At 43.7% G+C, this 17,811-nt stretch overlaps 1 protein-coding gene across 1 annotated transcript in view; it reads right to left on the reverse strand.

The window, feature by feature from the left end:
- Positions 1-2,871: 2,871 nt before the first annotated feature.
- RSPH3 (radial spoke head 3) overlaps positions 2,872-17,811 on the reverse strand; it is a 38,341-nt gene continuing 23,401 nt past the window's right edge. Inside the window, exon 9 of the transcript XR_006338024.1 lies at positions 2,872-3,038. The gene's annotated coding sequence lies outside the window, so the exon portion shown is untranslated. The remainder of the gene's footprint in view (positions 3,039-17,811) is intronic.

The raw sequence follows: 17,811 nt of genomic DNA on the forward strand, positions 1-17,811 counted from the left end.
ATCTTGGAGGCTCTGCTAATGGGTTCAGGGTTGAACAGCTTATGGCGTCAGCCTAGGTGCTCTGCTTCCAGGCACTGTCGGGTCCACCGGAGGCAGTCTCTTGGGTCTGAAAGAGCTAATGTGTCGATCTTAGCACCCTGCTCCCAGGGAGTGTTTGGTGGAGTCTTAAGTGACTATCGGAATATTTTAGCAGGCAGCTTATAGCATCTCTTAACACTGGTTCTTGAGTCAGCGAACCCACTGAAGCTGATGAAAGAACACGGGTGAAATACGATGTCTCCTCTCACTAGGCTCCAGGGAGGATCGGGTTGTGGGTAATGCCATCAACATCCACAATATTTCTAAACACCTTAAAGAACGCTTTCCTACACCTGCTTATCTCCTAAACAGCACAGTGTCTCAAAGAACTAACCTCCTCTCCCTAAGTGCCAGTAGTTTCAGCTATTTAAACAGTACAGTTTGAATTTTACAAAGAGTTTTTCCATTTGTTTGACCCCAGATGGACAATACTGCCAAATTAAAACTCTCTCCATTGTTACTTCACTTCTTGGGGCTGGACATTGGCTAAATCCCTGTCTGGACCCTGCTTCTGGTGTTGCTGGGCACCCTGGCATACTCTCTTCTGCAGGAAAACAAAACTGAAGCGGTCTAAGCTCGGGAACAGAAGGGAGGGACCCTGTCTGTCTTGTTCATCCTTGTACCTCACAAACCCAAGAGGCTGATAAATGTCTGCTAAAGGAATGAATGAATTAGGAAAAGGTATTAGTGTTCTCTGACAAATCCGAATAGATTCTAGAGGTTTTTATTGACTCATATTCTCCCCTTTGCTCACCCAGGCAGCAACTTAAAATGTAAACTCAGTTTTGTGTGATTTGGAAGCTCTTGGAGTGTAGAGACTCTATTTTTATTAAAAAAAATTTTCCCCCTGTTCTTTGGTTACATGAAGCGTGTGTGAACCTAGTTCCTCAACCAGAGCCCAAACCCTTGTCCCTTGTGGTAGAAGCATGATGCCCCAACCACGGGACAGCCAGGGAAGTCCCAAGATTCTATTTTTAAAAGTACTGTATGGGCTTCCCTCATTGCTTAGTTGGTAAAGAATTTGCCTGCAATGCAGGAGACCCTGGTTCAATCCCTGGGTCGGGAAGGTCCGCAAGAGAAGGGATAGGGTACCCACTCCAATATTCTTGGGCTTCCCTTGTGGCTTAGCTGGTAATCTGCCTGCAATGCGGGAGACCTGGATTTGATCCCTGGGTTGGGAAGATCCCCTGGAGAAGGGAACGGTACCCACTCCAGTACTCTGGCCTGGAGAATTCCACGGACTGTATAGTCCATGGGATAGCAAAGAGTTGGACACGACTGAGCAACTTTCACTTCACTTCACATGCTGCATGGGGTATGTCCTGGAACTTATGGACCAGCTTTAAGAGAACGTGATAAGAGGTTTTCAGTCAATAAGTTACACGTCAGGATTTTGAGACCACACTATGCTTACTGTGAGGTTTATCACAGTTTATGGTGTATCATCAACCTAAACTATAAGCCACCATTAATTAAATTATATTGTCAACCAAAGCTAGTTACAGGACATGAAAGCACTGTAAGAATTATATGTGTGTGTGTGTGTGTGTATGTGTAATCACACCAAGTAACTGATCAATTAAAACAGATAACTCCAATTTAAACTTGAAATGTTACTACTTCATTGATTTTTATTATGTAATGCTATTTTAATATTGTAGTATTCACTCTGGCCAATAGTCCCTGAAAATAAATCCCTATGTTCTTTAAACCTAGATACTAGATACCTAGACACTGACTAAATTTCTGAGTAAAAGGGAATAGATGGTTTTTACATGATTTTTTAAGTTGCTTTTGCCACTCACCAAAGTAAGTAGGATACAATTTGGTTATGGTCATTTAATTATAAGTAAGACAGATTTTCGGCATTTTCCCCCAGCGGGCCTGGACTCTCCTCCACGCTTCTAACCGAACACTGCAGCAGGTGGCTAAGGAGGGCGGCTGGGATCAGTGAGAACGTATATGCCCTCAGCACTGTGTTTATGGCCCACACCCCCCGCCCCCTCAGCCGCTGTTCCTTGGGGGCTGAGAGGCTGGCCGGCATGGTGAGGGTCTGGCAGCTGCTCGTAATTCACTGGCTCCAACTCTATTTTTTCTGGAACACTGGGAAGTATATTCTGGGTCAAATGAAACTAAAGAAACCACTGCTGAGGCAAGAACCCAGGGAAGAAGCAAAGGTGAGAGGCTTTCAACTTTTCAGCAGGGCGTGTGGCTGGACAGCCCACCAACTCTGGGAGCTTTAAAAGAAAGATGCCCAGGCCCCACCCAGACCAGCTGAATCACAATGTACGTTCACTGAAGAAAGTGCTGTTTGAAAACGTGCTTTGAGATGTATCTCGGAATGATCCTGGTGGGGCTGGTGGCGTTGCTAATAGAGGTGGGGGGGCCAGGGGGGGTACAGAATTTTATTTGTTTCCAGGAGATGGGAGAGTCGGGGTAGCCACTTTCTCTGATTGCTCACCATCGTGTTCCTCGTCACAAAGAAAGAGCCTGATATACAGTAGGGACTGGATAAATATTTGTTGAATAAATAAATGACACAGTAGAAAGATTAACTCTGTTTTCTCCCCGTGGTACAGCCGTGCACTCTCAATTCTTCCTTCAAATGTGCAGCTGAATCCTCTCTGATCATTCTACAAACAAGCTGTCATCTGTCTGACAGGCCATACTTACGTCTTTTCTTATTGAATGCTATCTTTTTGTGTTGGCTTTTTGTTTACAGGGGAAAGGAGTAGATAGTGGTTTCTGTTTTTTTCTGACTCAGTAGAGAAAACAACAGTGTCAAGAAAAGGGTTTTATGAATAATTTATATTGAAGAGATGAGCCAACAACAAAATAGAAATGTTCATATTTTCATTTATCCCTTCTTCCTCCATCCAAAAAATGAAAACAGATGATTCAAAATGTTGTGGCCAAAATCTTCTTGATGCAAAGGATGATGAGTGATCTTGGACAAAGATCTGTGAAATTACATATACATATTACATACAAATACATAAAAATCACATTTGATATAAGACAGTTCTCTCATTGAAAAAACCTAGAACCCTCATCCAACAATATGATTTTCCAGGGGGGTCCATTTTTTGGGAGCAGGAAGCATGACCCTACTGACGGAGTCCAGTGGAGACTGTTAGCTGACACGGCCCCCGATAGAAAGCAATGCATGATGCTTTAGGAATTTACATGAATGTTTTTAAAGGAATGACCAACACTTTATACATAAATAATGCTGAAGCATCTGTAACACTGTAATCTCTAGGTATACTGAAATTATCTTATAATTTATGTAGTTATACCACCTAAACATATTTCACTTACTTCAACTTTGTTAGGAATCATTTTAGCATGCATACCTCACAAGAAATAAAAAGTATTAGAAAAGAACAAACTTGTGTATTTATGAGTCCTCTGTATAGTCTGTTCTTAAGGTGCCTTAGACAGCTTTTGTTTGCCATTAAACTTTAAAAAACTTTCCTAAATAGAAGAAGTAAGATTTTTAAAAAATTGACTAGAAGATGAGTCATTTCATTTCAGGGATATTTTGTTGCCCGTAGTAACTGAAGAAGGGGAACCTGAACCTTAAAAAAAAATTAAACAATAACTTTTCATTAGAATTGGGGATGAATTTGTTTGTTTACAAATATCTCTAGGGAAAAAATCCCCCATGCATAGCAACTTATTGGACACTCCAAAAAAAGAAAAAAAGCAGCGGCCGCACATATTAACCAAACTGTTCCCTCCTGACTTCTGGGAAGACCAGGCTATTTCAGTGTCATGTAAACCGTTACTCCATGGTCTTCCTTTATGTGGAATTAGCTCTGTCATTAGGTAAATCCTGTGTACAACGTGAAGACAGTCAGTTTTTTAAAGTGATGCAAACTTTTTGAGCTTCTATATGGCCAGAAAAGTAGAACTGGGTTAATCTGAAAATGCAGCTGCTAATATACTTTTTTTTTTTAAAGCAACGTCAGGTCTCTCTGGAAAGTCAGCACGTTAACTGAGTTTCTAGAGGTAGCCTCCTATGTGCTGATTCACTTACAGGTTAACTGTGGGGCTGGAACTGCCCAGCCTAGTGGAGGCGGTGTCGGGGAGGGGCCTCTGGAGCTGGGTGTGAGTCCTGGCCCTGCCTCTGAGTACTGATGTGACTTTGGGACAAATTCCTCAGCGTCAGTGGTCTTACTTCCCCCTGGATCAAGGGAACAATGACCGGGCTCACTGGGTCTGGGGCTGGCTGCGGCTGCAGCGTCATGCTCAGTGCGGGGAGCTCAGCGTGGCTCTGAGTCTTATCCACCAGCTCTTAGTCTCCATGCTGATGAAGCCTCACGTGCTCTCGGCTATCTTTTTCTCGGAGCACTTGGTGTCCCCTTAAATGTCTGTTACACATGTCTGTGACTGCAGCAGCCAGGAGTCAACTGATCACATCTGATGCTGTGCCTGGAGCCCTGTTGCACAGGCTCGTCCAAGCCCTGCAAAAAAAGGCTCCCTGGAGGATGTTCAGGAGGCTCCAGGGAGACGACATTTGTACTGACTTTAAAAGTGGGCGCTGGTGGGAGGATCATGAATGAAAGTGGTGGAGGATTTTTGAGACAATTGTTTTCCATCCACCACTGCCTATGAGGAGTAAACGAGATGTGATCTAAGTAAGTGAGCGTGATGCTGGCAATTCACAGTCATCAGCAATTCAGAAGAGGCTCTGATAGACCGTCCAGCTGAGGCCCTTGGTGGACAGATGAAGAGGGTGAAATGAGAGACCTGAAGGGCTTTCCCCTTCAATGGCCACCAAGCAGGCAAGAGCCAGTGTTCCTGACGGGGCCTCGCACTGCTTGTTTATTCAACAGATACCCACTGAGCACCTACTCACTGCCTGCAAGGCTGTCTGGACACCTTGGGATGGCCCAGGGAGCAACCACTGACCTAGTGCTTGCTGGCATCCAGCATTTTCTACATTATAATGGGTCAAGTTCTTCCACAGTGACTGAACATGGAAAAAGAAAATAATGCTGAAGCATCTGTAACACTGTAATCTCTAGGTATACTGAAATTATCTTATAATTTATGTAGTTATACCAGCATCCTATGAATTTGACAAAATGTGAAAAATAAAACAAGTGTCTTATGTGTACAAAATTCTCCTGGAGAGGACTTGATGGTGGCCAGCATTATGCCATCAATAACAACACGACAGCAGGCATGTCAATTATCACTGCACTCCGGAGCACAGGTTTGTCTTGGCTTTTAGACAGTTTACACAAGCAATCTCTGCAGTGTGAGGAATTTTGAAAATTTACTCATCTGACTTCTCTTCCACTAATGACATTTATTGAGTGTATTTGCTTCCTATTGCTGCTGTTAACAGATGACCACTTAGCAAGTCCAGAACAGCACACATTTATTATTATCTCAGTTCTGAGGCAGCAGCAGGGCTGGTTCCTACTGGAGGCTCCACAGAAGCAAATTTGTTTTGTTTTGTTTTTTTTCCAGCTTTTAGAGGCTGTCCACATTCCTTGGCTTGTGGCCACTCATCACTACTTCTATTGTCACATCACTTCTCTGACTTTGCTCAATACTGCTAATTACTAGAGAAATGCAAACCAAAACTACAATGAGGTACCCCCTCACACCACTCAGAACGGCCATCACTAAAAAGTCTACAAACAACAAATGCTGGGGAGATCGTGGAAAAAAGGGAACCCTCCTATCCTATTGGTGGGAATGTCAATTGGTAGATAACAGTATGAAGTTGTTTCAAAAAACTAAAAATAGAATTGTCATATGATCTAGCAATCCCATTCCTGGGCATATATTCGGACAAAACTATAATTTGAAAAGATATATGCACCTCTATTTTTGCAGCAGCACTAATTATGATAGCCGAGACATGGAACAACCTAGATGTCCATCGACAGATGAGTGGATAGAGAAGAAGTGGTACATATGTATAATGGAATATTACTCAGCCACAAAAACAATGAAATAATGCCATTTGTGGCTCCATGGACAGACCTAGAAATTATCATATAAGTGCAGTAAGTCAGAGAGAAAGACAAGTATCACCTGATATCACTCATATAGATATCTAAAATATGACACAAATGAACTTATCTATGAAACAGAAAAAGACTCATAGACAGAACAAACTTATGGTTGCCAAAGGAGATGGGGGAGAGGTAAATTAGGAGTTTGGGATTAAAATATACACACTACTATATATAAAACAGACAACCAACAAGGACCTACTGTATAGAACAGGGAACTATACTCAATACCTTGCAGTTACCTATAATGGAAGAGAACGTAATAAAAGAATACATGTATACATAACAATCACTTTGTTGTACACCTGAAACTAGCACAACATAGTAAATCAAGTATATTTAAAAAAAAAATTTTTAATTCCATCTCAATTTTCTGATAGACTTAAAAAAAAAACACAGGTAACTGGATATATCTCTTTGAAGATAAATATCAAGAGCTCTCTCAAGAAAGTTGATTCAGTTCAGCATTGTGCAACATAGTATGGATTCTGTCATTACAAAAAACTTCTAAAAGAACTCTTCCTAAAGGAATCAGAATAAAAGGTGTGACGTCACCACCTGATACCTTCTACTGATTACAGTGGCTTCCCTTACAATTCAGGCACCTGCTGAAACCCTGCCGGCAGGGCAAACCCTTGGTAAAGTACCCAGTTTACTAAGGCAAGATGGCAACCTGGTTTATGTCTGCTTAGAAACGCAATCCTCTATAAATGTGTGTGTTTGCATTCCCTTTGTGTTACGTTTAGAGAAAGATAAATGATTGTGAAATAGAACAAAAGAATCTATACAGGGTGGCAGTGTCTGAGAAGCTGACCTTCATAGCAGGTAATGAATACCTTCTACTCCTACACAGTGTAAGCGGATTATTGAGCAAGCTGGTCTCGAGGCGGGGCAGGCAGAACACAAGGTTTCTCCTCCCTCTGGCTGGTTAAGCCCACTCTGTGGACTCTTGTGTGAAAAGCTTCTTGGATGAAATCTTGGGCAGATTTTAGACCTCTTCTGGTCACTCAATATACTTAAACCTCTAGAATAATTAACAATTGGGACTTCTCAAGGGCTTCCCTGATAGCTCAGTTCTGGTTCGATTCCTGGGTCAGGAAGATTCCCTGGAAAAGGAATAGACTACCCACTCCAGTATTCTTGGGCTTCCCTTGTGGCTCAGCTGGTAAATAATTCACCTGCAATGTGGGAGACCTGGGTTTGATCCCTGGGTGGAGAAGATCCCCTGGAGAAGGGAAAGGTTACCCACTCTAGTATTCTGGCCTGGAGAATTCCATGGACTGTACAGGCCATGGGTGGCAAACAGTCCGATGTGACTGAGTGACTTTCACTTTGGTGGTCCAGCGGTTAAGATTCCGAGCTCCCAATGCAGGGGGCCTGGGTTCAAACCCTGGTCAGGGAACTAAGATCCTACATGTCACAACTAAGTCCTGGTGCAGCAAAAAAATAAAAACAAAAAATCTAAGAAATAAACTTTAAGAAAATTTAATAATTAAGTCTTGCTGTTGTTCAATCGCTAAGTCATGTCCAACTCTCATCTGGGAGGAAGCTCTTTCCCTTCCGAGACTAAGCCAGCTTCAGGTTTGGTGGTCTGTGGTGGGGTGGCAGAGGGCTGGGGCTGGTGTGACAGGCTCTTCCTCTCTTTCCCCAATTTCCCCAACTTGCCATGAACGCCTGTTTCTGACCCTTCAGAGCTGGGTCAGGGCGAGGGCGGCCCTGCCAAGGCAGGCAGCTGTGGCCTGCCATGATGGGGGGCCCCCTGGACCATGAGTGTAAGACCTTGGCTTTCTTTCTTTCAAAGAGAGCTTTTGGGAGTTCCTCAAAGACCCCGAGAGGGAGGTGGCTACGGTTTCTGTGACCTGCACACTGATGAAGAAGTGTGTGCGCTGACCTCAGCCACCAGAAAGGCTCTGAGGGATGGTGGGGAAGTGCCACTTGAGGCGCCAGCCATTACTTCCGCTTGCCAGATGCTCGGCGCCGGCCGGTACTTCCGCTTGCTGGAGGCTCGGCGTCCGAGGGCACTTCCGCCCGCTGGATGCTCGTCACCAGCCTGTTGGTCGGTAGGGCAGAGGGGCACACGGGGCAGGTAGGTCCTGCCCTGAAATGTCCTGAAGGGACTCGGAACGCACCTGTCACTTCTGACAGGCTGTGTAAATCCACTCTTTATTATTTGGTGACACTTCTTTAAAGGTTGCTATAAACTCTTCAGCTCAGTTCAGTTCAGTCGCTCAGACGTGTCCCACTCTTTGCGACCCCATGGATGGGTAGCATGCCAGGCTTCCCTGTCCATCACCAACTTCCAGAGCTTGCTGAAACTCATGTCCATTGAGTCGGTGATGCCATCCAACCATCTCATCCGCTGTCATCCCCTTCTCCTCCCAACTTCAGTCTTTCCCGGCATCAGGGACTTTTCCAGTGAGTCAGTTCTTCCCATCAGGTGGCCAGAGTATTGGAGCTTCAGCTTCAACATTAGTCCTTCCAATGAATATTCAGGGTTGATTTCCTTTAGGATGGACTGGTTGGATCTCCTTGCGGTCCAAGGGACTCTCAAGAGTCTTCTCCAACACCACAGTTCAAAAGCACCACAGTTCATAAATGCTTCAAAGGCAATTAACTCCAACTCTGAGGATCACACGTCAAACTCCTACGTGCTTCCCTGGGAGTGTCTTTACTGCCTAGACACCGCACAGCGCACCCACTGCCCCCACAGGAGCTTCCCTCTGAGGTACTTGGCTCCCTGCAACCTTTAAGGGCAGCGGCAGCCCCTCTGAGCCCTGCACGGGGCTCCTCCCCTCTCCAGGCACCTCCTGCCTCCTCCTCAGCTGAACCCCTGAGAACGGACCCTGTTCTCCATCCTGCGGGGTGATTGTATTACAGAGAACACAGACACCCAACCATGTGGATGATTCAGTTTACCTTTAAAGCACTGAACTCCTTAGTTTTATCCAACAAGGTAACTAACAAAAATGAGGTGCTTAATTAACTTAATCGCCAAAACGACTTCTGAAATTAGTTTTTGAAGTGATGTTAGTAACAGCAACGGAAATAGTACATCTTAATGATTTATCTTATTTAAAAAAGGATCAGATATTAGAAATTTAGGGGAAAAAACCCAAAGTCATGGGAGGCATGAAAACTAGGTTGATACAGAAATATAACTAGCTATATGGAAAAGTGAACAAGGCATGGGTTATTCGGGCAAGCACTGTTTATACACTACAAGCATGATGGTTGAGTGGAGGTGAACTGTAAACCAGGTGAACCTGGCAAACCAGGGCGGTCAGAAGAACACAGAAAACAATAAAAAGAACGGAGCTTGATGTAATAGCTTTGTTCAAGTTTAGCCAGACGAATGCTGGCTTGTTTTTGTTCCTGCGGTGGACACTGGTTGATGCCCACAAGGTGGACAATGAAAATTCAAACACAGAGCACATCTCAGTCCTTGGGCAGCTCAGTCTGGTGGTAGAAACTGGCCGATGAGCAGTGGTGATGCTGTGTAACTGGGGCGAGGTCTGAGGTAGGACGATTCCTGGCAACAGACCTCAGTTCCTGGGGCTGAGCAGGCCAGGCTCCAGCTGCCAGAAGACGGCGGTGCCACCGGGGGTGCTGGAGAGCAATGCTGCTGACCTCGGGGAGTCTGTCCTCACGGCATCGCTGGGACCGCTGCTGGGGAAAGCGGCCACTGACCGACTGATCCCTGGGACCACATGTGGCATCGTCCAGACTGTCATTCTTCAGCCCCAGTGTGAGTGAGCTATTGTCCTGGAATGCTGGAATAGGCTGGTGGGAGCTCGGAGAAGCCACAATTTCTCAAGGGGCTTCATTCTTGGCTGGGGGTAACTGAACCGACAATGATACCGGTCTGTCAGCTGTGTTTGGTCAAAGAGCCAGTGAGATTTCCCAAGGCACAGAGATTCAGCAGACTGGCCTGCATCCTTGGCCAGGGGGGTTCTAGATAAGAGCACCATGCCTGACTTTCTGCTGGCTCGCCAATACATCGTGTTGTATATGGATCAACACGGACAGTGAGTTAGAAGAGTCAGTCTCTCATATACAAGGATGAGAAGGATGGTTGTTTACAATGATAGGCCTGGCTACATCAATTTGTGGGGTTGTGCAAAATAAAAATGTGGGGTCCTTGTTCAAAAATTATTAAAAATTTCAAGATAGTGACAATAGAACATTAAATCAAGCTTGAGCCCCATAAAAGCTGTGGGACACAGGTGCCACACCCATGATGCTGGCTCTGATCTTCTGACCTCTTCTCTTCCCTGGATCGGATCTGACGATCTGTTCTGCAATGCCTCTTCAGAGTCCATCAGGGACTGGCCTCTTGGTCCTCATGGGTGAAAAGTGAAAGTGAAAGTGAAGATCGCTCAGTTGTGTCCGACTCTTTGCGACCTCATGGACTATACAGTTCATGGAATTCTCCAGGCTAGAATACTGGAGTGGGTAGCCTTTCCCTTCTCCAGGGGGATCTTCCTGACTCAGGGATCAAACCCAGGTCTCCCACATTGTAGGCAGATTCTTTCCCAGCTGAGCCACAAGGGAAGCCCAAGAATACTGGAGTGGGTGGCCTATCCCTTCTCCAGCGGATCTTCCCAACCCAGGAATCAAACCAGGGTCTCCTACATCACAGGTGGATTCTGTACCAACTGAGCTATGAGGGGAGCCCCCACGGGTGAAAAGGTATGAGATACTAATGGAACAGGGCTTCCCAGGTGGCTTAGCGGTAAAGAATCTTCTGCCACTGCAGGAGATGTGGGTCCGATCCCTGGGTTGGGAGGATCCCCTGGAGCAGGAAATGACAACCCACTCCAGTATTCTTTCCTGGAAAAATCCCATGGACAGAGGAGCCTGGCCGGCTACAGTCCACAGAGTTGCAAAGCGTCAGACATGACTGAGCACGCACGCACTGCTTACTTACTGCTTACTGATGCAACAAGGAATGGGATAGCCTTTGGATGAAGGAAGGTGGGCTGTGAAGTAGGGGTCAACCTGTCCAGGACTCCTCCTCGGCAGCACTGGCCTTTCAGAGCTGGAGCTGCCTTTCCATGGAACAGGACCACTGGGGTCTTCCATCTGCTGTAAGGAAATGGACCATCGCCGAGTGCTTAAGGCTGTGTAGTCAGGCCTGACGGAATGCTGAGTGGCAGATCAGAGCTGGAAATCATGGGTCCCGCAAGTTACACAGCTGCCACTACCACATCTGGTTCCCAGACCCTGACCGTGCTAGAGGACGGCCTGGGACTCACCCTGTTATGCAGCTGATCACTGGCACGTCATGACACAGGGCTGAGGGTTCTCTCCTGGAGTCAAATTCTAGCTCTGCTCAGCCCGGGTCAGCGCCCCTGCCCTCCACCCCCCGACTGTGACCGAGAATGGGGAAATGGCTCGTCATTGCTCCTGTTGCTAAGGTTTCCTCCCATGAGTACTATTCAGGCCTGGTACATGCGCTACCCAAACACTGGCATTCTAAGGAAGGCCAAGTGGGAACACTTTAGCTGAGAACTGAAGGATGAGAAGTTTGCTAAACAGGCAAATAGTATGTGTGTGTATGTGTGTTGCAGTGGTTGGAGGAGGTTCACAGGCAAGATGAACAACAGGTGCAAAAGCAGAGAAGCCAACCAGAGGAAATAAAAATAAGGAAACCGTTAGTAATTCAGTTTGGTGAGAACAAAGGGTATGTGTACGAGAGTCACAGGAAATATGCCTGGACAGACAGTCAGGGGCCAGACCGCAGAGAGCCTTCACATCTGTTAAGGAGTCTGGACTTTATACTTTGTACACAGTGGTAAGACAATGAAGGATTTTCAGGAGGAAAGTGATACAATCAGATCTAACGTTCTGAGGGACTGCCAGAGTAAAGTGAGAGGACGGTAAGACTGGAGGCAGGCGGTTGCAATGGTCGAGAAGAAAATGACAGGAGAGGGAACCTTGCTGAACTGAATGACTTCACGTACGATTAAGCCAAGGAGACCCTGAAGCCACAGGATCTCGGGGGCCACAAGACAGGAACAGCCTGGATATTTATTTTTTTTGGCAGGGAGCTCCTCAGAAGAGTCACCATCCCAGGAACATCTGAACTGGGTTTTACATGAGAGTAACATAAAGTTGTGTTGTGCTTAAGCCATAGAGATTTTTGCATTTCTTTTATAAGTATTTTTTCAGCTTTAAGCCCATACTGACGCACAGAAATCAGGAAATCAATGGTGAGTAGCACCATTAATTCAATAAGGAGAAAGACAGAAAGGAAACAGTTCAGAAAATGATGATGGATTTGTTTAACGATGTCTCGAATTTGAGACGCCAGTTTGGTAGCAAAATGAAACTTGAAACAACTCTCCAAGGGTTTCTGCCCATCTTGACAGCAAGGCATGGACTGCCCTTTGTCTCATACTTTCTTTTCAGGGATGTTTGTATAGCAAACAATCTTCGAAGAAAACCTGAATAATCTCTGAAGAAAAAGACCGTGTCTCCCTCTGGAGCCAAGAGCAGGCACGCTTGCTGCCCACTATGAAAGACTGGTGCTCTCTGAGCTTAGGGGGTCCTCTCCCCTAAGGCCACTCACCACATGGGCAAGTTCCGTCTGGCCTTCTTCACTTTGCCTTGAGGCAACGAGGGCTCCAGAACCAGCACAAAAATGCTGATATTCCGGGTACTGCTACCGCTGTGAGTAACACATAACCCCATGTCTCTGACTCAGGAGTCTTACGTCAAAATTTACCAGCACTCATGAATCTCTGAAGGCTAACTTGATAACATGGAAGTAGATAAAATCTGAGGCTCTTCATAGTTCTGGACAGAGCAGTCCAGAGATGGTTAGAGATAACAGATTTAGAGCCCAGGGCTGAGTCTCACCAGAGTGTGGGGGCGTTGAGTAGTGGGCAGTGATGAGATTACCTAGGGTTGGGGGTTGGTTTCTGAGCACTACGTGAGAGATGAGAAAGATGACAAAGAAGAGACTCTGGGAGAACTGTGACTACCAACAGAGAAAGGAAGGAAGAGCACATGGACAGACCCAAGACACAGACAGCTTCGGAGAAACAGCTTCGGCTTCACCCAGGAGGGGTGAGGAATGTTAAGTACTGAGAAAGTCAGTGAGATAAGCAAGTCTGGATCCGAAACTTGAGAAGTCACTGGAGACTTGCGAATGACCAGTTTCAGGGGAGTGATGAAGACAAAATCCAGATGACCAAGCAAGGGTCTGAAAACAGTAGGAGGTTTAAGAATGGAAGGACAATGCAGTCCATGTTTCAAGAAGCAGGTGTGAAGGGGACTTCTCTGGTGGCTCAGGGTTGTAAGGAATTTGACTGCCAATGCAGGAGACACGGGTTCAATCCCTGATCTGGGAAGATCCCATATGCTGAGGAGTGCCTTTTAAGTTTGTTAGCAGCAGCAGCCACAACTAATAAGCCTGTGCTCTGGAGCCTGGGGGCTGAAACTACTGAAGCCCACGTGCCCTAGAGCCTGTGTTCCCCAAGAAAAGCCACGGCAATGAGAAGCCTGAGCACCTCAACTAGAGAGTAGGTCCCACTCACCGCAACTGGAGAAAAGCCGCTGTAGCCATGAAGACCCAGCATGGCCAAAAATAAATACATAAAACTATTATTATTTTTTTAAAGTCATGCCCACCACCTAGATAGCCACATTCCATTAAAAAAAGAGAGACAGAAGTGTGAAGGACAGAGGATTATACTAGTAAGGTGTCTAAGGTTTTAAAAAATGCCTCTGATATGATTTTATACATACATATAATACACATATACACACACACATAGCTATACCTTAATCCTTGTATCTAAGCCTTTCCATCCTTAAAAGTGTACAAATCAGTGCAACAGTGACCACTACTTAAATTTTAGAACATTTTCATTACTTAATACCCATTAGCAGGCATTTCGGTTACACCCTCTTCAGCCTCTGGCAACTGGACATTTCATATAAATAAACTGATATAATGTGATTTATGACTGGGTTCTTTCCATAGTATAATTTATTTTCAAGGTTCATCCATGCCATAGCACATTAGTAGCACTTCATTCTTTTTATTGCCAAATAATATTGCATTGTTAGAATAGACTAGTTTTTATTTATTCTTTGATGGGTATTTAGATTCTTCCTATTTTTTGGCTTTTATGAATAATGTTGCTATGAACATTCACGCACACAGTTCTGTATGGATGTGCTCTTATTTTTCCTGGGTGGAGAAACGGAATACCTAGGAGTGGAACTGCGGGATAAACATGTAATTGTATTCTTGCCGGGACAATCCCATGGACAGAGGAGCCTGGTGGGCTAGTCCATAGGATCTCACAGAGTTGGACATAACTGAAGCGACTTATGTAATTGTACGTTTAACATTTTAAGAAACTGCCAAACTGTTTTCCAAAGTGGCTGTACCATCTTACAATACCATCAGTAGTGGGTGAGATTTCTCTTTCCAACTTCTCTTTATCCTCATCATCTTTTGCTACTGTCTCACTTTGATTTTAACCATCTTAGTGGGTATGAAGTAGTGTAATAATGTGACTTTGATTTGTATTTCCTTGTTGACTAATGATGTGGAATACATTTCACGTGCTCATTGGCCATTTGTTTAAAAAAATGTCTATTCAAATCCTCTGCTGATTTTAAAATTGGGTTGTTGTTTTATTGTTGTTTGGGAAAAACCTGAATGAACTTTTTGGCCAAGTCAGTATTTAAGTCTTTTTTTTTTTTAGTATTTAAGTCTTTAATTTCTTTCATCATTTTTGTTGTTTCCATTATGTAAGTTTTGCACCTCTTTGATTAAGTTAGTACTTAAGTATTTTATCCCTTTTGGTGCTATTATAAATAAAATTAATTTCCTTTCAGACTGTTCACTGTTAATTGTAGAAATATAATTGACTTTTGCATACTATTGATTTTATAGACTGAAAACTTGTTAAACTCTTGTTAATTCTAGTATTCTTTTTGTCAATTTTTAAAGTTTCTATACACAAGGCTTCCCAGGTGGCACCATGTTAGAGAATCTACCTGCAGGGATGGGGAGGGATATGGGAGGGGGTTCAGGATGGGAACACATGTAAACCCATGGCTGATTCATGGCAATGTATGGCAAAAACCACTACAATATTGTAAAGTAATTAGCCTCCAATCAAAAAAAAAAATCTACCTGCCAAGACACCCAGGAGACACACACAGTTCAATTCTTGGGTTGGGAAGATCCCCTGGAGGAAGAAATGGCAATCCACTCTGGTAGTCATGCCTGGGAAATCCCATGGACAGAGGAGCCTGGCAGGCTAGTCTGTGGGGTTTCAAAGATTCAGACACGACAGCGTGCATGAATGAATATACAAGGCATTGTCTTCTGCAGTTTAGAGTTTTACCTTTCCTTTCCAATCCGGATGTTAGATACATTTATTTTCTGTGCCAAACTGCCATTGCCAGAACTTCCAGTACAATGTTGAACAGAAGTGGCGACAATAGGTATTTTTGTTTTGTTTCTGATCTTAGGGGGAAAAGCATTCAGTCGTTCACCTTATGTTATGATGTTAGCTGTGGGGTTTTCCTGGATGCCTTTATAGGGCTGCCTTTATATAGCCTTTATCTCTGCTGTTCTCAGTATGGTTGGCTTCTTGTTGTTGCTGTTCAGTTGCTCAGTCATATCCGACTCTTTGCGACCCCATGGACTGTAGCACGCCAGGCTTCCCTGTCCATCACCAACTCCCGGAGCTTGCTCAAATTCCTGTCCATCAAGTAGGTGATGCCATCCAACCATCTCATCTTCTGTCGTCCCCTTCTCCTCCTGCCTTCAATCTCTCCCAGCATCAGGGTCTTTCCCAATGAGTCGGCTCTTCACATCAGGTGGCCAAAGTATTGGAGTTTCAGCTTCAGCATCAATCCTTCCAATGAATATTCAGGACTGATCTCCTTTAGGATGGACTGGTTTGATCTCCTTGCAGTTCAAGGGACTCTCAAGAGTCTTCTCCAGCACCACTGTTCAAAAGCATCAATTCTTTGGTGCTCAGTCTTCTTTATAGTCCAATCCTCACATAATGCCAACTTTGTTTTTACCCTTCAATATTGTGTTGGCTCTTCTGGGTCTTTTGCCTCTCCACATCATCAGTTTGTTGATATCTGTAAACTAATTAGCTTATATTTTGATTGGGATTGCATTGAATCTATAGATCAAGTTGGGAAGAACTGACATTTTGACAATCTTGAGTCGCCCTATTCATCAACATGAAATGTTTCTCCACTTAGTAGTTTGATTTCGTTCATCAGTTTTGTAGTTTTCCTCATATAAATCTTATACACATTTTGTTAAGATTTATAACTAAGTATTTCATTTTGGGGAGATTCTAACGTGATTTTAATTTTAAATTCCATTTGTCAATTGCTGGTATATAGGGAAGTAATAAATTTTTATATATTAATCTTCCATTTTGCCACTTTAAGTTTCAGGAATCGTTTTGGTGATTCTTTGGGATTTTCTACCTTGACAATCATGTCATCTGCAAACAAATCGTTTTATTTCTTCATTGTCAGTCTATATACTTGTTATTTCCTTGTTTTACTGCATTACCTGGGACTCAGTACAGTGAAAAGGAATGGTCAGAGAGGACATCCTTGCTTTATAACTGATCCTAGTTGGAAAGCTTCTAGATTGTCACCATGGTGTTAGCCCTAAGGTTTTTTTTTTTTTTTTGGTAGCTATTCCTTATAAAATTGAGGAATTACCCTCATTTCTACTTATTGAGGGATTTTTCTTTTTCCAAATCATGAATGGGTGTTCAATTTTGTCAAATGCTATTCCTGCATCTATTGATATGATCATGTAATATTTCTTTTTAAGCCTGTTTCTGTGATGGATTACATTAATTGAATTTGAAATGTTAAACCAACCTGGCATTCCTGGGATAAATCTACTAAGTCATGGTATAAAATTTCTATTATACATTGTTGAATTCAATATGCTAGCATTTTGCTGCAGATTTTTGCAACTAGGTTCATGAGAGATATGGGTCTGTAATTTTCTTGCAATGTCTAATTTTGGTATTTAATGTTGGTCTTATAGAGTAGGTTAGGAAGTACTCCTTTTATTTTTATCATGTGAAAGAAACTGTAGAGAACGGGTATAATTTGTTAAATGGTGTTTGGTAGAATTCACCAGAGAACTCATGTGGGCCTCGTGTTTTCTGTTTTGTAAGGTTATTAATTCAATATATTTAATAGATATAGGCTTATTCAGATTGCCTACTTCCTCCTGCATTTTTATGAACAGTTTTGTTGGATATAAAATTTCTGAATGACAGCTTTTTTCTTTTAGCACTTTTGAGTATATCATTTCATTGCCTTCTGACCTCGATGGTGTCTGAATAAAAATAAGTTGCTAATATTGAGGAGTCTTTGTATATTATGAGTTGATTTTGTCTTGCTGCTGTTGAGGCCCAAGGCATGCTGCAGCCAAATATGCCTTAGTGGCATATTGATAATTTTGAATTAAAGTTACTTGAGAAGCAGTCAGTGAAAAAAAAAAAAGCATATAAAAAAGCCACTGTGCCCTCAACTCCTTACTCCTTAAGAGTGGGAAATAAATCTCCCAAGTGAAGAAGGGGTCCTCCCTACACCAGGAGGGTAGAAAGCATCCTTAACAACAGAGTTAGGGCATTCTAGGCTAAGAAAGCTGTGTAAACAAATACTGTTACTT

The sequence above is a fragment of the Cervus elaphus genome, chromosome 26 (assembly GCF_910594005.1).
Source record: "Cervus elaphus chromosome 26, mCerEla1.1, whole genome shotgun sequence".
Lineage (NCBI taxonomy): Eukaryota > Metazoa > Chordata > Mammalia > Artiodactyla > Cervidae > Cervus > Cervus elaphus.